This window comes from Elephantulus edwardii, unplaced genomic scaffold, assembly GCF_000299155.1.
Source record: "Elephantulus edwardii isolate Elephantulus edwardi_28Jun2011 unplaced genomic scaffold, EleEdw1.0 scaffold00285, whole genome shotgun sequence".
In the NCBI taxonomy this organism is placed as follows: domain Eukaryota; kingdom Metazoa; phylum Chordata; class Mammalia; order Macroscelidea; family Macroscelididae; genus Elephantulus; species Elephantulus edwardii.
The window spans coordinates 2,984,595-3,008,270 of NW_006400035.1; the positions used below are offsets into that span (position 1 = coordinate 2,984,595).

Below are 23,676 nucleotides of genomic sequence, written 5' to 3' on the forward strand. Positions count from 1 at the left end.
AGAGTCATCAATAACCTGCGTTATGCAGATGACACAACCCTGCTTGCTGGAACTGAGGAAGACCTGAAGCGCTTGCTGCAGGTCAAGGACTGCAGTCTTCAATATGGATTGAAGCTCAACATCAAGAAAACAAAGATTCTCACCACTGGGCCAACTGGCAGTATCAGTATGGATGGTGAAGAGATTGAGATAATTAACAGTTTTCGTTTACTTGGTTCCACAGTCAACACTCTTGGTAACAGCAGCCAGGAAATCAGATGAATTGCATTTGGAAAGTCAGCTGTGAGGGACCTCTCAAGAGTATTGAAAAGCAACAATGTCAGGCTAGAGATTAAGGTGCGCCTGATCTGGGATATATTCTTCGCAATTACGTGCTATGTATCGGAGAGTTGGATAGTAAATAGGGATGATAGGAAGAGAATTGATGCCGTTGAGGTGTGGTGCTGGAGAAGAGTGTTGAATATACCATGGACAGATAGGAGAACAAACAGGTTTGCCTTGGAGAGGGTGAAGCCAGAATGCTCCTTGGAGTCAAGGATTCTGAAGCTTTGTCTGACATACTTTGGGCATGTTGCAAGGAGAGGGAAATCATGTTTGGGAGCCTGGAGGGACGGTAGAGGAGAGGAAGACCCTCGATGAGATGGATCAATTCTGTGAGTGGAGTGGTGGGAATGAGTGTGTTTGAGATGGCAAGGTTGGCACAGGATAGAATGGCGTTTAGGGCTCTTGTGCCTAGGGTCACTATGAGTCGCAAGTGATTTGATGGCACATAACAACAACAACAACAAAAACAACATACCTAGACTAAGACCAAGAAGTTGTCTAAAAAGAGCAAAGGAACACTGTATGGTTCAAAATCAGGAAAGGTGTGAGTCAGGGATGTGTCCTTTCTCCATATCTATTTAACCTATACACTGAGAAAACGTTTTGAGGAGCTGGACTCAATGAAGAAAATCATCTTCACTTGATAGCAAGTCTTCACTTATTGTCAAGTCTGGCCCCAGCTTGCAAGATCAGATTTGTTGTTAAGAACTACAACACTGGAAAGTATTTGAAAGTGTCACATTCTATACAATGGGTCTCTGTAGAACTCAGCACTTCCTTAATATTTTTCTGATTACATAAATGTGTCAAACATGCCTTCTGAGAGGGAAGTGCCATGCTGTGTTCATTTTTGCACACCAAGGATTGAGAATTAACCCACTGTTTTTTAGTCCCTTCCATCTCATGGTGACCCTAAAGTACAGACTCCACACGATACCATGTGTCAACATGGTCATGATCCTAAGTATAATCTAACATTCCATGTGCTTCAAATTCTAATTTCTATGATTTTTTTTAAAAAAATATTGATCTCTTCCAGTCAGTTAGCCAAATTTCTTGGCATAGACTAGTGACCATGGTGAGGGTTGGATCAATTTGCTGAAACACTTCAATTGGTATTCTTTCAATTTCTGTGGCTTACTTATTGTTAATGTCTTCAGGAGAGCTTGAACTTCATTATCATTGGTTCTTGATAATATGCTACTTCATGAAATTACTCAGGATCAACCATTCTTTTTGGTATTGTGACTCAGTTATTCCTTGAACCTTCTATTGATGCTTTCTGCATCATTCAAGATTTTGCCCATATAATCCTTCAGTATTGCTATTGTTGCTAGTTGTTGTCGAGTCAAGTATGACTCATAGCAACCCTATGAAAAAAAGATCTGAACCTGGTCTTGTTAACTATCCTCTTTGTTTAGTCTTCACAGGGTTTTCAAAAGCTTTATATTTAGGAAGTAGATGGCCCATCCTGCTTCAGAGTCTCTCTTAATTAGGAAGCTCCACCAAAACCTGTCCATGATGGGAAACCCTTTTAGAATTTGGTTGTTGTTAGGTGCTGACACAAGTATTAGAGACTTCAATTTAATTTATTCTTCAGTTCTTTCAGCCTGAGACTATGAGTAAGTTTTTTCCCTTTTAGTTTTCTAACTCCAGCTCTTTGCACATTTCATGAAAATACTTTGTGCTTGAGTTACCCTCTGAAATCTTCAATTCACCTATATTAAACATTCCACCCCCCCTTTGTTTTGGCCTGTTGATATTCTAAGGCAAGTTTCAAAGTCTCATCTGCTGATATTCATTTTGGTCTTTTTTTTCTCCCCTGTCTTGACCTGTTGGTTTCTTCATGGATGATGTCATTCCTTTATGTCATTCCACAACTCCGCTGGTCTTTGGTTATTGATGTCCAATGCATCAAATCTATTCTTGAGATGGTTTTTAAATTCTGATGGGATAGACCCAAGGTTGTGTTCTGATTCTTGTGGACTTGTTTGAATGTTTTCAGCTTCAATTTGAACTTCTACAAGAGTAACTGATGATATATTGTACTTTCAGCCTTTGTCTTGTTTTGCCAGTTGATCCTGAGCTTCTTCAATGATTCTTTCCATAGATGAAGTCAATCTGATACCTGTGTAATACATCAGGTGAGGTCCATGTATATAGGCATTTCATATTTGTTAAAAAGGTATTTTCAATGAATAAATCATTGTAGAGAATTCTATGATGAGAATTTCCCAGCCTCATATCTGCTGCCATGCTTCTTGTTGTTATGTGCCATTGAGTTGCTTGTGACTCATAGTGACCCTATGTACAACAGCCCTAAACTCTGCTCTGTCCTGTGCCAATCACATTGTCTCTAATACATCCATCCCAATTACTCCAGTCACTGAATCAATCCATCTCATAGAGGGTCTTCCCCTCCTGTGCTGTCCCTTCACCCTCCCAAGCATGATGTCCCTCTCCAAGGACCAGTCCCTCCTTACAACTTGTCTGAAGTATGTCAGACGAGGCCTCAGAATCCTCACCTCCAAGGAGCATCCCTGTTTAACCCTCTCTAGGATGAATCTGTTTGTTTTCTTAGCAGTCCATGGTACATTCAATACTCTTCCCCAGCACCACAGCTCAATGGCATCCATTTTCCTTCTATCTTTTCTAGTCATTGTCCAACTCTCTGATGAATAACAAGTGATTGCAAAGACCATGGCAAGTATCAGATGCACCTTAGTCTCCAGAGAGACACCATTGCTCTTCAGTACTTTGGAGAGGTCCCTAACGGCAGACTTTCCCATCGCAATACGTCTTTTTTTAAAAAATTATTTTACTAGTTTTAATGAACCTTTACAGAGACTTTGTATTTCCATTCATTCATTGTTGCACTTTTTTCTCTACCCCCCCAACTCCCCAATTCGCTCCTCTCTTTGAAAAGGAAAAGATAAACTTCTTCATTGGTATACAATTCCCGCACCCCTTCCCCCACCCGGCCCCAATGCACTCCACTATGCAACCTTAGTTCTGGATTCCTGTGATAATCATAACACCCTATAATATATCACTTTTAAACTTTTCTCTCCCTCATCTCTTTCAATTCAGTATACATAATCTATCCAGTTTTTCTCAGTCTTACCCCAATCCTGATGTCTTTTAATTGCCTGGCTGTTGGTGCCAAGAGTGTTGACTGTAGAGCCAAGCAAGCTACAGTTGTGAACAATCTCAATGCTTACATCTTCCAATTACTGCTTTTTATTTCCAACTTTGTTTCCATTCCCCCAAAAGGTGATCAACCAGATTGTAGAAATTATCAAACAGTATCTTTACTATCATGTGCAAGTAAAATTTTTCTGAAGGTTGTTAAAAATTGATGGATCAATAAATTGACAGGGATCTGCCAGAAATTCAAGCTGGATTTAGAAGAGGCCATGGTTCAGGAATATCATTGATGATTTCAGATGGATTTTGGCTAAAAGCAGAGAATACCAGAAAGATACCAGAACTCAAAGGCATTGCAGAGATACCAGAAAGAGAATACCAGAAAGATATTTACTTGTGTTTTATTAATTATGCAAAGGTATTTGACTGTGTGTATCATAAAAAATTATGGCTATGATTTGATAAGAACGAGCATTCCAGAACTTTTAATTATGTTTATGGGAAAGCAGCTGTCCTGCAATTCCAAAGGCATGTGGTTTGAGGCCACCTAGCTGCTCTGTGAGAGATGGATGAGCAACCTCCTCCTGCACAATTAACTGCCTCTGAAAACCTACCGGCTGGTCAGCTATGGGTTGGTTCTGACTCTATGGTACACAACAACACACAACATACAAAGATCAAGAAACAGTTGTCTGAACAGAACAAAGGAATACTGCAAGGTTTGAAATCATAAAAAAAATGTATCCTTTCTCTATATGTGGACTAGATAGTTTGTGAGGCTGGACTTTATGAAGAGGAATGTGGCATAAGGCCTGGAGGAAGACTTATGAACAACCTGCATTATGCAGATTACACAATCTTGCTTGCAAGAAACTGAGGAGGATTGGAAGCATTTGCTGCAGGGGGTCAGGGACTGTAGTCTTCAGTATGGATTGCATCTCAACATTAATAAAACAAAGATTCTCACCACTAAGACACAATAGAAGCATCACGATACATGGAGAAAAAGTTGATACTGTTAACAATTTCACCTTGCTTGGATCCACAATCAACACTCTTGGCAGGAGAATCAAAAGATGGGAAAGGAAATAAAAAGATCAGAAGTCTACTGTCAGGGTCCTCTCTAGAGTGCTAAAGAACAACAATATCTGTCTGAAGATTAAGATACACATAATCTAGGCCATAGTCTTTGCACTTACTTGTTATACATCAGAAAGCATGAAAATTAATATGATTGACAGAAGAAATAATGCCTTTGAGTTGTGGTGCTGGAGAAGAGTATTGAACATACCATGGACTGCCAAGAGAACAAACAGATTCATCCTAGAAATGGTGAAACCAGGTTGCTCCTTGCATACAAAGCTTTTTAAGCACGTGGCCAGGAGGGACCAGTCATTGGAGAAAGAAGGTTGAAGGGTCAGTGCAGGAGAGGAAGACCCTGGATGAGATGACACAGTCACTGTGGTAATAGGGCTAAGTGTTTTGGAGACAATGAGATTGGCTCAGGACAGAGCAAGGATCAGAGCTACGAGTTGTAGTCAACCACATATAACAACAACAATAACAGTAACATTTAATTTGCATGCTGAGCAAATAATTCCAGAATCTGGACTATGTGAAGAAGAGGTATCAGGATTAGAGGGAGACTCAACAACAACCTGCATTATGTATGTGACTGCCAAAAGACCAAACAAAGTCTTTCTTGGAGAAAGTAAAATCAGCGTTCTCCTTGAAGGCTTGCAGAAAGTGTAGATCTGAAGCACTTTTTGCAAAAGATGAAAGACTACAGCCTTTAATATGGATTATATTTCAACATCAAGGAAAAAAATTCTCACCAATGGACCAAGAGACTATATTATCATAATTAAAGATTAAAGTTATCAATGATTTCATCTGACTTAGATCCACAATCAACACCCATGGTAACTGCAGTCAAGAAATCAAAATACATGTTACATTGGGAAAAACCTATTGTCAAGGACCTCTCCAAAATGCTGAAGAGCAAGCATGCCAGTTTAAAAACTAAGGAGAGCCTGATGTAAATAATATCTTCCTATGCATCTGAAAGTTGGTCAATGAAATAGGATCACAGAAGAAGAGTGCCTTTGAAATACGGTATTGAAGAAGAGCACAGAATATCTCATGGACTGCCAAAAGACCAAACAAAGTCTTTCTTGGAGAAAGTAAAATCAGCGTTCTCCTTGAAGGCAAGAATTGTGAAATTTGGTATCACACACTTTGGGCATGTTGTTAGAAGGGGTCAGTTCTTAGAAAAAGACATCATGTTGGGAAAGGTGGAGGGTGAGAGACAGAGAAGAAGACCCTGTACAAGAAGGACTGATACAGTGATTGTAACAAAGGTCTTGAAGATATAGAACTTGAAGATGGTGCAAGGCAGGGAAAGTTTCTCATAGGGTCGCTGTGAGTCACTGTTTCTAACAATACCAACCACCTTTCTCCCACAGAGATCCTGGTAGATTTGAACCTTTGGTTTGGTAGCACAATTCCTTACCCACTAAGCCACCAGACATCCCTGGAAAGAAGCTTGATAACTTTTTGTCAGACTACTTGCCTAGTGCCTCTATACTTGGACAAGCAGAATCTGTGCTTGCTGAGGAAGCCAACAGTCTTCTTTTATGACCCTAGCACCAACAAGGACCTCTGGGTCCATCACCTTCTGAAGCAGGCAGTCTCCCAAGCTTGTAATCCTTATGGAAGTAGATTGCCACTTACTTTTCTTATGGAGATTCTGGTGGATTCAAACAGCTGACCTTTTGGTTAGCAGCCAAGATATTTAACCACTGCATGACTGAGATTATTGATGGTCTAGAACAGTGACCAGCATTGAAGAAATTCAATTATCAATTATAGGTTGTCTATAAATAGGACAATACTTCTCAAATTTTGAAGCATGCTCACTTTACCATGGTATTTGTTAGAAACCCAGATTCTCAGACTCTAGCCATTGCTCTTAGAAACTGGATCCCTTAGCTTTGGGCAGAGTCCCACTCCTCATTGCCATCACATTTATTCCAACTCATAGTCATTGTCCTTTGGATTTTTGAAGCTGTAGTTTTTCACAATTACTTGCTATACATGAGAGAGGCTCCACAACAAATAAGGATGGCAGAAGAAAAATTGATGCCTTTGAATTGTGGTGCTGAGGAAGAATATTCGACATACCAGGGGCTGCCAAGAGAACAAACAGGTCTGTCCTATTTTGGCAGAGGGTGAAACCATGTTGATCCTTGGAGGTAAGGATTTGGAAGCTCCGTCTTACATAGCTTGGGCATGCTGTCAGAAGGAACCAGTCCTTGGAGAAAGATATCATGCTTGGAATAGGGAGAAGTGGCACAAAGGAAGAAGACCTTGGATGAGATGGACTGACATAAAAATGGGGTTAATGAGAGTGGGTGTGTGAGAAGACTGGCTCAGGACAGAGCAGGATGCAAAGAGTCATCCTGAGTTGGAATTGAGCCGAGGGCATATAACAACAGTCTTTATGGAACAAGACTGTCCATCTTCCTCCTGCTGTGTGGCTTTTAGTTTTTAACCCCCAGCCATTCCATTAGACATTGTGCATTATATTGCAGGGTTCCTTGGGCAGGCACCCTGCATTTCCAAATACTCAGACAGATGATTCAGATATGGATAAAAGACCACGCTTTGAGAAACACTGACATCTTGGAATCTTGAAGCTGGTGGAAAATATAAGAGATAGTATTTACTATGTGTCCACTAGGTCCAAGCTCTGCAGTGTTCATGCTCTAGGGTCACGACATAACACCAGAGTCTCAGATACAAAGAACGAATTGGTTTTCTCACAAACACAGAACTCACAGAGCAGGCTCAACCCCAAGAAGCCAGAGATGATACAGCAAAATTCTACTAAGATTGCATTTTATGAGGATCTTGGATGACTGCAGGGCACAGCATTTCAAGCAGAAGGCACTGTATGAGACACATTTCAGTCTAGAAACTCACATGTCATCCAGGATATGGGTCGACAGTCTGATGTTACTTAACGGGAAAAACAGGCAAAGGAGTACTCTGGAAATGGGAGTGGCAGACAATAAAGCTAGGGAGAATGTTGGGGGAGGGTTTGGTTGAGGGGGTGATTCTTCTTGCCACTGTGTCAATGCCAGGTCACTGTGACCATCCCATTGAGTTTCCAGGTTGTAATGTTTAGGGGAACAGACTGTCAAAGTGGCTGGGGGAATCTCTCTGATAGTCACCCAGTTAGTGGCCAGGCACTACTAGGGCTCTTTGGAGGGGGGCTAAATAGTAAAACTTAAAGAAATAAAACCAGACAACCCAGATGGGGTCAAGTTGATTCCGACCTGTGGCAATGCCATGGATGGCAGAGAAAAACTGTGCTCCAATGTATTTCAATGAGTGGTTTCCTGCAGGAGACTGCCAGACTTTACTTCTGAGATGTCCCTGGGTGTAGGTGCGCCTTAAATCTTTGAGTGAGCCAGTGAATATGTTGACCATTGGCACTACTTGCTGTTACTTTCCTTTGAATGGCAAATAGGTTACAGAGCAAAAATGTTTCAATGCTCCTTAGGACTTTTTGTTTGTTTGTTGCTGTAATCTCAAGTGAAACAGATTGTCCAGACTTTGCTTCTATAACTCTAGATGGATCCAAACTTATAGGCTAGCAGTTGACAACCATTAGTACCACCTGTTGTTGTTGTTAAGTGCCATCAAGTCGAATCAGACTCATAACAAACCTATGAATGCTGTGTCATTCTTATAATCTCTGATACATTCAAGCCCACTGCTGCAATCACTGTGTCAACACACCTTGTTGACAGTATTCTTCTCCATCACTGTTCCTGTACTTTTCTGAGCATGATGTACCTTTCCAAGCAATGAATTTTCCTAACAACATGCCCAAAGAATGTGAGATGAAGCTTCGCCATCATTGCCTCTAAGGAGCACTCTGGCTGTACCACCTAAGGACAAAATAACCTGTATATTTAAATTAGTTATTTTCCATTTTAAAGTTGGAAGAATCCTTTTTCAAACTAAAGTGCTCCTTAATCTTATAAAAAATATTCATAACTCTGATAAAAACAAGGGTGGAGATTTCAAAGCAATACCTGCTTGGAAACCACAGCACCTTAACAGATACTCCAAGGTAGTGAGAGGGAAAATCCATTCCTATGGCAGAAAAGTGATGTAATGGAGCTTTAAATGAGACAATGAGGTGCATGTCCAAAAGGTGAGTGATGTCTGAAGGCGGATGCGCCTAGACACAGGTGAGTAACTAAGGAGGTTAGTGCATATCTTGGATAAAGGATGATCCAGAATGTACTAGAGAGAGGAACATAGGGAGAAGGAATGGCTTAGACTGCAGCATGATTTGCAAGGTCAAATTTACAAAGTACAGAAGTGGAGTAGAGTACTTGAAAGAGCAGATTCAAGGACCAAGTAGAAATTCCATTTTTAAAAAAACTGATAATACAGTAATATAGTTAACCAAAATTCAGTAAGCAGGCAAAAAAAGTGTATGAAGAGATATTAAGTAGCTAAATTACAGACTAATCCATACTTGCATTTAAAGTGTGTGTCTACCAGGCTCTCTGAGCACATACATGTTCAGAATGCTGGTGAAAGGTCAGGATGAATTATCTACAGATGATCATCAGGTATTCTAAACCATCACGAGAGAAGAGTCTGCCATTTTGGGTAGAATTCAGCAATGCCCTAAGCAATTCAAGATAGTCAGCTTGTTCTGGGTTCTGTTCTAGAGCTGTTGTTCTTAAGTACCATTGAGTCAGAACCAATCCATAGCTGACATTTCAATGGGTTTTCAGAGGGAGTTACCTGCAAGGGAGGAGATTGCCCATCCTTCTCCCACAGAGCACCTTACTGGATTCAAACTGCATGCCTTGCTTAGGGTTAGCAGTGCAGCTCCTTACCACTTGGCCACCAGAAGCTTAATCTAGAGCATGGGGCCATGGTGTGAGGCATAAAAGCTCACATTCTAGTTGAAGAATATGTACAACTGGTGGTATAATGATGGGGAATATAAACTAGGTCCAGGATGTGGGGAGTGTGTAGCGAGGTGTGTGCCATTTTATATTGGTAGTCAGCAGGGTGATGATGACATTTAAGTGGAGAAAATAGCATGGGGAAGATGATTTCAAGAAGAGCACTAGGACAGTCGGGAACATTGGAAGCAAGGGTTTTCATATCGGATGACGAATAGTGAGGGGCAGTGAGCTTGAAGAGTGAAGAAAGGTGGGGGAGTAATTGAAAAGGAACCCCAAAAGTGAACTGAGCAGGGGCATAAGAGCCACACAGTATTACAAACTACAATAAGAACTTTTGCTTCTGCCCTGAGCAAAACAGGAAGATTAGTAGTGACATGATTTAAGTAGTGTATTAAACAAGTAACCAACTGAGTCAACTCTAACTCACAGTGATTCCATGTGTGCCAGAATAGAACTGTGTTACACAGGGCCTTCAATGGCCACATTGAAAGTGGACCACCAGGCCTGTAGGAACAAGGGATGGATGCACAAAGGTGAATGAGGCCGCGCTTGCAGAGGCAGGCTTGGCAGATGATACCCTGACATACAATTTGTATGTACTCTAAATAGACATAAATACACGTAAAAGTTGGGCCTGAGGAATAATATTTTAATCCCTTGTTACTATATTTTAGAGGAACATTCTTCTAAGTCATACAGCACTATTTATGTGATGAGTTAATCTGGTTTTGTTGTGACACTGAATCTTGTGCCATTTGGGTTTCAAATGCTATAATGGAACAACTGTGCCATAGGTGTGCAAAACACCATAATGACTACCCATATCATGGGCAGTTTGGTGGAGCTCCCAGATTGATTCAAGTTTGGAAGTAGGAGTGGCATCCACTTCCTAAACCACAGGCCTCTGGAAACTCTATGAACTTGGAGAATGACAAGAGTGTGATAGATAGATAGATGATGGATGATAGATAGAGGGCCCTTGTATTTAAAAGTTGGTTGTGCAAAAGGGTCTAGAGTCTAGTGTTGTTTTATTTTGGAGGAACATTCTTCTAAGTTGTACAGCACTCCTCTGTCATATTGCTGCACTGAGATAATCTGGGTTTGCTGTGATGCTGAACCTTGTGCCCTTGGGGATCAAATGCCATAATGACTGCTCATGTTGGACAGTGTTTGGTGGAGCTCCCAGTTTAAGACAGGTCTGGAAGCAGGAGTGGTATCCACTTCCTAAACCACAAGACTCTGAAAACTCTATGAACTTGGAGAAATTATGATAATTATATAAAGGCTTCAGGCCTTTTGTTCATAGGGTCACTATGAGGTATGCTCGACTTGATGGCAATAAACAACAACAACAACAACAATACAGAAAATAGAGGGTAAAATTGTAAAACCTTCTTAGCCAAAACTAACCACCTTGAGGCTGCTGGTCCTGGGAACTCAGGACTACTGACTGAAGGATCAGCAAGGACAACTGGCCTAATACAGATCACAAAGACAAAGTTCTAAATCCGACTGCAGTCACCAAAGTTGCAACTACTGGTCTCTCTCTACTCAGAGCCAATAAGAGTGCTTACTAGTTTAATAGAGCATTGTGGTGGCTTACAGGTAAGATGTTGTGCTGCCAACCTGAAGGCTTGTTGTTCAAATCCACTAGCTGCTCCATGGGAGAAAGATGAGCAATCACCTCCTGTGTAATTTACTACCTCTGAAAATATGCTGGAGTGTCAGTCAGGAGTTAGTTCTGACATAACAGCACACAGCAACAATAACAACAACAACAACTACTACTACTACCAGAATCCCCAACTCTCTGACTCTTAGTTATTTATTAAGTCTAGAACTGAAATCTCACGCACACACACACACACGACTTAAATTTCAGCCAAACAATAACGTCTATCAGGTGATCAATAACACCTGGGAAGAATAAATTCTCTAGAACAGGGACAAAGTTCAGAAGGCAAGAAGGTATGGTAAAAAGGGAAAACAGAAATGAGAAGACGTGGGAAGAGGGCAATTACAATGTGGGGATTGTGCTTGACAGCATGAAACACAAGGTGCATGAACTGTCAAATATAAAACCCATGTGCTCCATAAAATTTCACCAAAATCACCACAAAATGGAATGCTAGTAAGAAAGGATAATTTTGACTGTTGGATGGAAACTGTGCAATGGAAGAAGGATAGAAAGAGAGAAGAGTGAGGAACCTCTTGCAGTGATTAGGGCAAGAGAAACGGGGCTCAGGGTGTAAGAGTCAGGTTGTGCGGATTAGTTAGATTCTGGATATTATAATTCAATGACAGAAACAATAAATTGGCTGATAACTGATGGAGGAAGAAGCTAAAGAAAGGCATAAAAGAGGAGAGAGAAGCAAAGAGAGAGAGAGGAAAACAAAAGAGAAGGAAGAAGAAAGAGAAGGAGAATCACAGATGACTGTAAGATTTTTGGCCTGAACAACTAGAAGAATGGAATACCTATTAATTGATTTGTACGTGAGGCAGAGGGAGCTCTGGTGATATAGTCCAAAAGGAATTTGTACCCAAAGGTAGTACTTTTCTGGCAGTTCAATTCTACCAGTTGCTACTTGGGGAAAAGACAATCTTCTGTGTAATTTACAACCTCAAAAACCCCTAAAGGGTCAGTTATGAATCAATTTCAATTTGACAGCAATGAGAATATCTGAAATAGGGGTCTCTGAAAAGTAAAAATAGTTAAAAGCTTAGCTATTAACCAAGAGTTTGCTGGTTCTAATTAACCCAAATGTGTCTCAAAAGAAAGGTCTGGTAATTTATTTCTGAAACCAAATCACAACCATTGGAAATCCCATGAGGAAAAGAAAACAAAGGGGAAAAAAACCCCACAGTACACCTGGAATCTCAACAATGCCTTCCTTGAGTATGAGTGAGTAATATAAGAAATAAAGAAAAAAAAAGTTTATTGAAACAAGTGACAATGAAAACACAACTTAGCAAAAATTATGTGAAACAGCAAAAACAGAACTTAGAGGCTAACTCATAGAAATAAGCAAACACATTAAAAGGGAAGGAAAAATTATAATCAATTATTTAACCCAACATCTTTAACAAGTAGAAAAAGGTCAGCAAAAATCCCAACAACCTCTAAAAGAAAGGAAATTCTAAAAAAATAAGGCAGAAATAAATGCAATAGAAAAGAGAAAAACAATTGAAACTATTAACAAGATCAGAAGTTGGTTCGTTGAAAGGCTCGACAAAATTCACAAACCATTAGCAAAGCTAACAAAGGGAAATAAAGAAAAGACACAGATGATCCCAATAATAGATGAAATGGGCAATGTCACAACAGAAGCAACTGTAATAAAAATGTTAACAATAAAATATATAAAACTATACTCCAAGAAATATGAAAACTTAGAGGAAATGGACAAATACACTTAGAAACTCACAACCTACCTAAACTGACACAGACTGAAGCAAAACATCTTAATAGATTCATTACAAAAGAAGAAACTGAACGTGTTAGAAGACAACTTCCAACTAAACAAAAGCCCTGGACCAGAGGCTTTACTAGTGAATTTTATCAAACATTCAGAAAAGAGCTGTCATCAATTCTACATAAAGTTGTTTCTTTCTTTTTTTTTTAAACAAACAAAACAAAATCCAAGAAAGAGATCAAATACTCCCAGACTCATTCTATGAAGCAAACATATCCCTGATACAGTAAAGGTAAAAGTATCAGGTAAAGGCACCACAAAAACATAGTATTATAGGCCAATATCTCTCATAAACCCAGTCGCAAAAGTCCTCAATAAACTCCTGGCCAAAAGAATCTAACAGTACATAAAAAAATAAAATAATTCATCATGACCAAGTAGACAATTTTTGTTTAGGTCCAAAGATGTTGGAAGTCGAAGGCTGAAGTTACAGCAGAATTTCTAAATGACAGAATTCCTAACTGCAGTGTTGTTTTGTATCCTTTGAAGAGAAGAATTACTAGGTTTTTAAAACTTTTCTGCAAAAAAAAACCACCTTTATAAAATAGATTATTAATAGAAAATAAGAAAAGGAAAAAAGTCAGCTTTAGTGAACTCACTGTGAAGATATATGCTGGTCACATTTTGCTTTGTGTCCTTGAAATCTTTTCTTTATGCTTATAGAAATATTTCCCTCAGCTTTAAAATTTACATTATGTAGCCTGTGCCATTGTCAGCCTGGTTTTAATTGTTTCTTGGTTTTTTTGTTAAACATTTTTCTAAATGGTTTAGCAATGATCTTTCCATTTGCTGTACAGAGATAACTCATGGTTGCTGTGATGCTGAACACTGTGACACTTATGTGTCAAATGCGATAATGGTTACCCATGGTGGGCAATACTTGGTGGAGCACCCTGATTAAAACAAGCTTGGAAGAAGGAGTGGCATCCACTTCCGAAATAGCTTGCCACCGGAAACCCTATGAACTTGGAGAAATGATGAAAGTTATACAAGTATTCAGGTTTTTCATTCATAGCGTCGCTATGAGTCATCCATGATGCGATAGCACTTAACAAAAACAACAACAACAACAACAACAACAACAACGTGACCAAGTAAGAGGTATGCAAGGATGACTCAATGTCAGAAAAACAGTTAATTCAACTCAGCATCTTAAGCAAGCAAAAATAAGAATCACATGATCCTATAAATTGATGCAGAAAAGACCTTTGACAAAATACAACAGCCCTTCCTTATTAAAACCCTCTACAAAATAGAAATAGAGGGGAACTTCCTAAACATAGTGGAAAGTAAATATGCAAAATCCAGAGCCAATATCATTCTCAATGGAGAGATATTAAAGGTATTTCTTTTGAGAACATAAACTAGACAAGGATGCTCACTATTACCTCTCCTGTTAAGTATTAGTGAAAGCAGTAAGGAAAAACAAGGAAATAAGAGGTAAACGAATTGGCGAAGAGGAGGTAAAATTATCTCTATATGCAGATGATACTTGGCAAGAAGATGTGCTGCAATCCCAAAGGCATGCAGTTCAATTCTACCAGCTGCTCCATGGGAGAAGAATGGGAAATCTCCTCCCATGTTATTAACTGCCTCTGAAAACGTGTGGGAGAGGGTCAGCTACAAGTTGGTTCTGACTTTACAGTACATAACAACAACAGCAGCAGCAGTAGAAGCACCACCAACAAGCAGTTTTATTAAGGGAACTCCCAGGCGAGGTTCCTTGGTCTCAAAATGGAGAACAAGGAAGTCACCCAGTTTCCTTCTTTAAACAGGGCAGGCAGGGCTGGGAGCGCCTTTCCACTCTGACTGCTGCTGTATCAGCAGATCCACCACTTCATTGCCTCACTCATTCTCACTTCAGCAAGCCTCTCTCACTTCGCTTTCACTGTGTGCAGGCAACATGGTAAAAGAATAACCATGGGAAAAGCTGACTGGGACCACGTCCTTCAGAGTGAGAGAGATGTCTCAAGAGCAAGCACAGTCAGTGGACTTGTAAAACATTACACAGCATGAGTGACTCTGGAGGACTTTATGCTGGGTGGGGAGAGGAGGAAATTGTGCAACAATGAATGGATATTAAAATAAAAAGTGAACTAGGGGAGGGGGAAGGAAAGGGAGGAGGGAAAACGTGCAATAGTGAATGAGTGAAAATCCAACTTTTCTGTTGGAAACTTTACAGAAATTTTTTGTAAACTTCAATTAAAGTCACAATTAACCGCCCCCCCCAAAAAAAAACAAACCAATGCTAGTATACTTAGAAAACCCTAAAGATTCAGCGAGAAAACTATTAGACGTAGTTGACCAATACTGCAAGTAGCAGGGTACAGGGTCGACATAAAAAAAATCAACTGAAATTTTCTACAGTGACAAAGAGAACATAGAAATGAGCTAAGAAAAACAATACCAATTACAATAACTAATAACAAGATTAAATATTTGGGAATGAATCTAACTAGAGACATAAATGACTTACACAAGGAAAAAAGAGGAAGTTGGAGAAATGGAAGAGTATACCATGCTCATGGATAGGAGGACTGAATATTGTAAACATGATTCATGTCTACTAGAGGCAATTTACAAATTTAATGCAAACTCAATACAGATAGCATTTCATTCTTTAATGAGATGGAAAAGGTAATGTCCAATTTTATTTGGAATGGAAAGGGTACCTGAATAAGCAAAATACTATTGAAAAATAGAAACAAGGAAGGCACCACATTTCCTGATCTCAATTCCTACTACTACACAGCCACGATGATCAAGACAGCATGGTACTGGGACAGCAAAAGACACATAGATCAATGGACTACAACTGAGTATCCAGAAATCAAAGGAGAAAGAAAAACTTGAAATGCACATCAGAAGAGACTCTAAAGATTGCACTGGAAAGTTGAGAAGTCCGATCTAAAGGAAAACGTTTCTAAGTGAAAGAGCTGAACAGACGATTTCAAAGGAGGACAAGGGAGGAAAAGGCAAGTATTGTAATGGAATGTGCAGAGAGCTGGACTTGGAGAATAAAAAGGGAAGAACTCACTCTGCATTTCTCAAGCTGAAAGAACTGAAAAACAAATTTAAGCCTCATGTTACAAAGATGCTATGGACAATATGTTGAATGACCTAGAAAGCATCAAAGGAAGATGGAGGGAATACAGAGTCACTCTACCAGAAAGAATTGACTGATATTTAAAAATTTCAGGAAGTACCATATGAACAGAAGCTAATGGTAATGAAAGATGAAGTAGAAGCTGCACTGAGGGTATTGGCAAAAAATAAGGCACCAGGAACCAATTGACTTGTTTCAGTTAGCAGATGCAAACTTGGATGCACTCACTAGTCTGTGCTAGGAAAGTTGGAGGATGGTTGTCTGGCCAATGGATTGGAAGAGGTCTATATTTGTTCCTATTCTCAAGAAAGGTGATCTAACTGAATGTGGAAATACAAAATACTGTTGATCATTATTAGATGGGAATTGCCAGAAGTTCAAGTGGGATTTGAAGAGGTTGTGGCACCAGAGATATTATTGCTGATGTCAGATGGATCCTAGCCGAAAGTAAGGAATACCAGAAAAATATCTATTTGTGCTTTATTAGCTATGAAAAGGCATTTGAGATTGTGTGAATTATGACAAGCTGTGGCTGATATTGAGAAGAATGGGAATCCCAGAGCACTTGAATGTGCTTATGAGGAACCTATACCTGGATCGATCAGGAGGCTGTTGTGTGAATGGATCAGGGGAGCACTGCATGATTTGGAATTGAGAAAGGATTGCATCAGAGTTGTATCCTAACTCCATACCTGTTCAATCTATATGCTGAGCAAATTATCTGAGAAGCTGGACTCTGTGAATGTGGCATCAGGATTGGACAGAGACTCATCAATAACCTGTGTTATGCATATGACACAACCTTACTTGCTGAAAGTGAGGAGGACTTGAAACACTTGTTTCAGTACATCAAGGAATGCAGCCTTCAGTATGGATTGCATCTCAATATCAAGAAAACTAAGATTCTTACCACTGGACCAATAGGCAATGTCATGATGGATAGAGAGAAGATTGAAACTGTCAACAGCTTCATGTTGCTTAGACACATGATTAACTCCATTGGTATGAACAGCCAGGAAATAAAGAGAAACATTGCACTGGGAAAATCAGTAGTTAGGGACCTTTCCAAATTACTGAGGTGTAGTGATGTCAACTTGAGGATTAAAGTGCATCTGATTCAGGCCACAGTCTTTCCTATTACTCGCTATGCATCCAAGACCTAGACAATTAATACAGATGACAGAAAAAGAACTGATACCTTTGAGCTGTGGTGTTGGAAAATACCACTGAAAATCCCATGGATGGCCAAGAAAATGAACAGATATATCTTGGAGAGCGTGCAGCTGGAATGCTCTTTGGAGGCAAAAATGATGAGGCTTTGCCTCACATACTTTGGACATATTACTAGGAGGTGCTAGTCCTTGGAGAGGGACATGATTTTGGGAAGGGTGGAGGGTCAGCGAGGGAGAGGAAGACCCTCAACTAGGTGGATTGACACGGTGACTGCTGCAATGGGCTCTTGTGTGTCAGGAAGTATGAGGATGGCACAGGACAGGACTCATAAGATCACTATGAGTTATATTCTACTTGAAGGCACCCAACAACAACCTATGGTCAACTGATTTTTGACAAGGACATTAAATCAGTTAAGTGAAGGAATAATAGACTCTTTAACAAATGGTGTTTTCAAAATTGGAAAGCTATCTGCAGAAAATTTAAGCAACACCTATACCTCACACCACCATACACAAAGACCAATTCAAGGTGGATCAGGGACTTAGAAGTGAAACAAAGGACTATAAACTTCATCAGAGACAAGCTTGGAAGAACTCTAGAAGCCCTATTTCACAGTATGAACAGTCTTCCAAGTATAATGAAAAACCTACAACCAGGAGAGGATAAAATAGATGAAAGGGACTTTCTAAGAATCAAATACCTATGCACATAAAAAAAACATCTTCAACAGGCTAAGAAGTAAAACCACAGACTGGGAAAAAATATTTGGCAATGATATACCTGATAAGGGACTTATATTTAAAATTTAATACTCCAACACCTCAACAAAAAAAACAATAAACACCCAATCATCAAATATGAATAAACAAATATGAATAGGATATGAGTAGACACTTCACAAAAGAAGACATTCAGATGGCATACATGAAGAAATGCTCAAAAATCTCTAACTATTAGAGAGATATAAACTAATACAACTATGAGATATCATCTCACCCCAAGAAAAATCACAACATTCAACAGGACAACAAACAACAAATACCAGTGAGGTTGTGGAGTAAATTGGAACTCTATTCACTGATGGTGGCAGTGTACAACAGTACCATCATTGTGGAAAGTCATCTGGCATTATCTTAAAAAGCTGGAAATACACATACCATTTAACACAGCAATTACACTACTGGAAATATACCCTAAAGGAATCAGAGTCATGACTCAAACAGATGTATGCACACTCATGTTTACTGCTGCATTATTCACAATAGTAAAGAGATGGAAGCAACCCAAATGCCCAACAATAAGTGAATGGATAGAAAAATGATGGTACATTCACACAATAGAATATTATACAGCATTTAAAAATAAGAACTTTTAAAGCATTACACAACATGGGAGAGCCTGGAGGACATTATGCTCAATAACCAAAGAACAAATGCTCTACAACACCACTGGTATAAAATAGGACAGATGAGGGTAGGATGGGCAAAGAATGTCAATAGAAGGTATAGATAACTAACTTTACAGCAGAACAGATAAGAGGCAGAACTGTCTGAAAGGACTGTATGTCTGAAAGAACTATATGATTAGGCATTACATGTATAACAATCTGCAAGAAGAGATATATTGCTGGGTAGGTTGGTGGAGGGTATGAGAGGGAGGGAAGAAAATGTGCAACAAAAAAGAAAAAAGAAGAAATCCCCATGGAGTCCGTTTCTTCTCTGATACGCACTGTGTCACCTTAAATTGATACGTGGTTTGATGGGTTCTCTGGAATGAGGTAATCTGAGGGGATGGGGGTAGCTTTGGGAGGTAAGATGAGGCAGTGGTTCAGCACATGTTGAGTCTGAGTGGACAGTAAACATCCAAATGGAGACAAAGAGAAGGAGTTAAAGTTTTGATAATCTCCAGTGTACGATGGGCTCTGCCACTAGATGAGCACAATGAGTAGATGGATGAGGGGAGAGGTCTGAGGACTGAGTTTGTGGGGACAATACAGAATAAAGTGAATCCCCCAGATGAAAATGAAGCAGTCAGATACATAATCAAGAGCTGTCTCCAAGAATCAAGACAAGATAGGTTCTAAGAATACAGAAAAAAGAAAGTGTTTCCTCTAGTTCCATCTATTGAAAAATACCCATCAAAATCTTTTCAGCCTAATATAGTTTAACTGGAGCTTGTCTGTTGTTGCGGTTGTGGTTGTGTGCCATCGAGTTGTTTATGACTCATAGCGACCCTATATGTACAATAGCTCTGAATCCTTTCCTATCCTGAGCCAACCTCATTGTCTCTGACACACCTAATCACCCTGCCAATCCATCTTATCTAGGGTCTTCCTTTCCTGCTCTATCCTTCAACCCTTCTCAGAATGATGTCCTTCTCCAAGAACTTGACCCTCCTGGCCACATGCCCAAAGTATTTGATAGAGTTTCACAATCTTTGCTGGCAAGGAGCAGCTTGGGTTTACTCTCTCCAGAACAGACCTGTTTGTTCTCTTGGCAGTCAATACTCTTCTATAGCACCACAACTCATCTTTAGTCGGTAATTGTCACTGTTCAATGAGACTAGTGCTGTTATATCTGAAGGAACATTCTTCCACTTTGCACATCACTCTTTGTCAATGTGCTGTATGAAGTAACCTGGGTTTGCTGTGATGTTGAACCTTGTGCCATGGGGATATCAAATACCATAATGGTTTCCCATTGTGCACAATGTTTGGTGGAGCTTCTAGTTGTAAAGCAGGTTTGGAAGCAGTAGTGGCATCCACTTCCTAAACCACATGCCTCTGGAAACTCTATGAACTTGGAAAAACAATGATAGCTATTGAAAAGCATTAGATCTTTTGTTCATAGAATCACAATGAGTCGACCTTGACTTAATGGAAATCAACAACAAGAGCATGGCCTAGATCAGGTGCACCTTAGTCTCTAGACTGACATCATTGCTTTTCAGCACTCTCAAGAGGACCAGAATGAAAGATTTTCCCAATGTGATTCATCATTTGATTTTTCTGATTGCTAGTGACAAGAACTGATTGTGGACCTAAGCAAGATGAAATTGTTAGCAATCTCAATCTCTTCTCCTTCTATCATGATGCTGCCAATTGGCCCAGTGGTGAGAATCTTTATTTTCTTTCTGTTGAGCTTCAATCCATACTGAAGTCTATAATCCTTGATCTTCTACAGCGAATGCCTAAGGTCCTCCTCAGATTCAGGGGCAAAGTTATGCCATCTGCATAATGCAGATGAGTCTTTTTCCAATCCTGATGCCACAACTAGAACTTATTAATGGCACTACTAAGGTGTTCTAATGCACCCATCAGGGGAACAAATGCAGGATGTGTGTATAAGTTCAGGGGGTGGGGGGGGGCGTTGTAACAGCATGTTAACTGTTTGCATTTACTATACACTAAATGCTTTGTCAAGTACCAAGTTTATTGTTTTGCTTTCCTTGCTCTCATTCAACCTTCATGACAGTCCTAAGAGATATTTATGTCTGTTGTTCAGATTACTCTGCACATGTGTATCTATCAGCTAAGTGTCTTGAGTTTATGAGCTATGTCTTGTAACTACTTCTAGGTTACAAACAATGAAAGTGAGCCTGGGAGGGGTGGAGCGGTGTCACACAGCAAGCTGTCAGGTAGAATAAGGCAGGAGCCAGGTTGTTCAAGGCACTGGGGTTACCAGCAGCCTTTATACGCTGTGGAACCCAAGATAATGTCACAGGTGGCAGAGATCAGACTTGCTATAGTGAAGAGCTCTCCTGAGAACTTTAGGATGTTCTAGAATGCACTTTCTTTGCAATGAAATTATAGCACAATGTGTTCACTTTGGATGTAATAGATTCTTAAAGGAGAGGGGTAAGTTCAATAAAATCTATGATATGATTGATTAGGCAAAATAATTTCATATTTGCAAAGGGTTAGAATTGACTTGATGATATGATTCAGCAACTTTGCTAGAAGAAAATATTAATCCCCAACTGAGGCAGTAACATATTTCATCTGATCAATGACTTTCACAGAAATATACAAATAAATGATAGGTCAAACAAAATGTATGTCTTCATTGAAGTGGCCTAATTCTTATTTTAAAATATATCAGCTTATACAATGTTTAGAAATAAACATTATAAACCCTCTTCAGTAATTTTATGTCTGTCGGCTGGCTTTCCTCTATATGTTTTTAAACTATCCAAAAAATAAACTCTGGGTAGTGTTTCTACATCTCAGCAGAATCTGCAATTTAAATGAGAGCTCAGGTCTCTGTGAGCCATACATCAGGTGGTGAGAGTCCTTGGAAACAGACATCTATGATCTCATTCTGCTAAAATATGTCAAAACCACTCTTGTGTTAACATACTAAAATACTCCCTTAATATCTCAAAACAAAAGTGAAAGTGTACTGCAAAACTGGAGCACCCTTCATCTTACTCATTCCCGTTTCTAAGGGACTCAGACAACAGCATCAGAGGCCAATCTGTAGGCTGGCACTGATCTCAGCAACAAGGAGAACATCCTTACGATAGATGAAAGCTACTCTTAAAAACCATGTCCCTGCATTTGTGTCTATCAAGTAAATCTCAGACAAAGCTGAGACAAACCTTTGCTTCTAACACACAAACACTGTAGAAAAATGTCACCAAAAAGTTCTTAGGACACCCTTGAGGAAGACATCCCGGAGCATGGCATCACCAGGCACTCACTGTTGTTGACAGAAACTCAGAAGAGAATTCTTCATTTGTCAAGCACGTCAAGAGCTCCTGTTATATGCCCGGCTTGGCTCTGGGCACTGTTGAAGAGTAAATGTCAAAATCAAAGTCCCTATTCTCTGGCCGTTAAATGAGACGCAAGGAGAGATCGGGGAGCCAAGATCATGAAGAAATTAATGGATAACAGAATGCCTAAGCAGTAAGCACGCAAACAGAACAAAACAGGGGAGGACAGGAGAAGGTACCTGAGTAATCCCCAAAGAGCTGCAATTGTCCCCACTTCACCAAAAAAGCGAGGGAAGCTGCTGAAAGGCGGGGCTCCAATTATGGCCCAACCCTGAGTACCCAGCACGCTTCCCAGTGGGTGTTGAGAATAAATCCACGTGCGCGAGCGAGTAGGAAACCGAAATCAGGGAGGCGCCCATCAGGCTTCAGGCAAGGGACGCCCACGCACAGCCAGCCACCACCAGCAAAGCCATGCACACGTCAGAGAGGCCCCGTCAAATTTCTGCAAGAGCTATCACCGCTAAGGTCACGTCCTGGTCTCCCCCAAGCTCTGTGGGGTAATCAGAACAGTGCTTACTCTTCACTTTACAGCGAAAAGGCCCTCACTCGACTGACCCTCACCCTAGCAGAGTGGAGGCTCCAAAGAGGGTCCACACAGCCCCTCCCCCCAGGTGTGAGTAGTGGGCAGGCTTTCCGCTAGAGGAAACGGGGAAAGTGACGCCAGAACCCGCGGACTGCAGTGCTCCTGCGAGGCCCAGGAGGCGAGGCCCGAAACTCTCTTCCCGCCTGTCTGTCCTGGCCAGAGTGCGGGGTGGGGGTGGGTTGTCCGCCAGGAGCGAGCGAGCCAGGCTGTGTCCTGGCAGAGGGTACTGTGGTCCGGCTCCCGGCTTCATGGTTCGGGATCCAGGCGGGGCGCTGAGACAAAGCGGCGGACGGGCACAGGGTGCAGGCCGCGGGGAGGGCCTGGCCCCGCGCCCCTCACCTGTCCAACCAGAAGGTCCAGGGCGAGTGCAGCGGAACCCCGGTGGGTGCGGGCTCAAGTGCTGACAGCTGCTGGCGGCCTAGCGGGACGGAGGGGGGCAGCGCCATGTTCTCGGCTCCGCCTGCGAGGCCAGAAGGTGACACGGGGACGTGGGGACGCGTGAGTCACCGGCCCGCCCAGCCCGCCGGGGCCGCAGGGTCACTGGCTCGGCGCCGCTAACAAAGGGGCGCGCGGGGACAGACAGAGGCCCCCATTCGCCTCACCCCCACCCCCACCCCAGAGCAGAGCCCAGGGACAGAGCCGCCGGCCCGGTGGGCTGGGCTCTGCAGCCAGAGGAGGTCTACGGGACGGGACGGATGGGCAAGTTACAGGCAGATGGACGCCCCAGTGGACAGTAGGCTCACAGAGTCGGGAAGGGGGACAGGATGTACAGACGTACCCGCAGTCCGACAGATGGACAGGAGAGCTGACAGATGGCAGGGGAGGAAAGGAATGATGGAAGGCTGGAAGGGCAAATGGAGGCAGTTTTTAACTGATATGGGGGAGGCTGTGCTCGTCAAGTGGAGTGCACGACGAAGGGCCAAGACAGACGGATAGGGGTGGAGAACTAATGGACACACTAACTCTGCTATGAGTTTGCAGTAGGATCAATTTGCATTCCTTATGGTGAGTGCATTTCCCAGCTCTGTCCTCACCATTATTTGCCCACAGCTAGGCGCTCCAGCCTGACTTGAGATGGGACCAACCCTCCAA

At 41.1% G+C, this 23,676-nt stretch overlaps 1 pseudogene; it reads right to left on the reverse strand.

Moving 5' to 3' along the window:
* The window catches only part of LOC102858861, a 157,739-nt pseudogene extending 134,709 nt beyond the window's left edge, over nucleotides 1-23,030 (reverse strand).
* Between the last annotated feature and the right edge of the window lie 646 nt (nucleotides 23,031-23,676).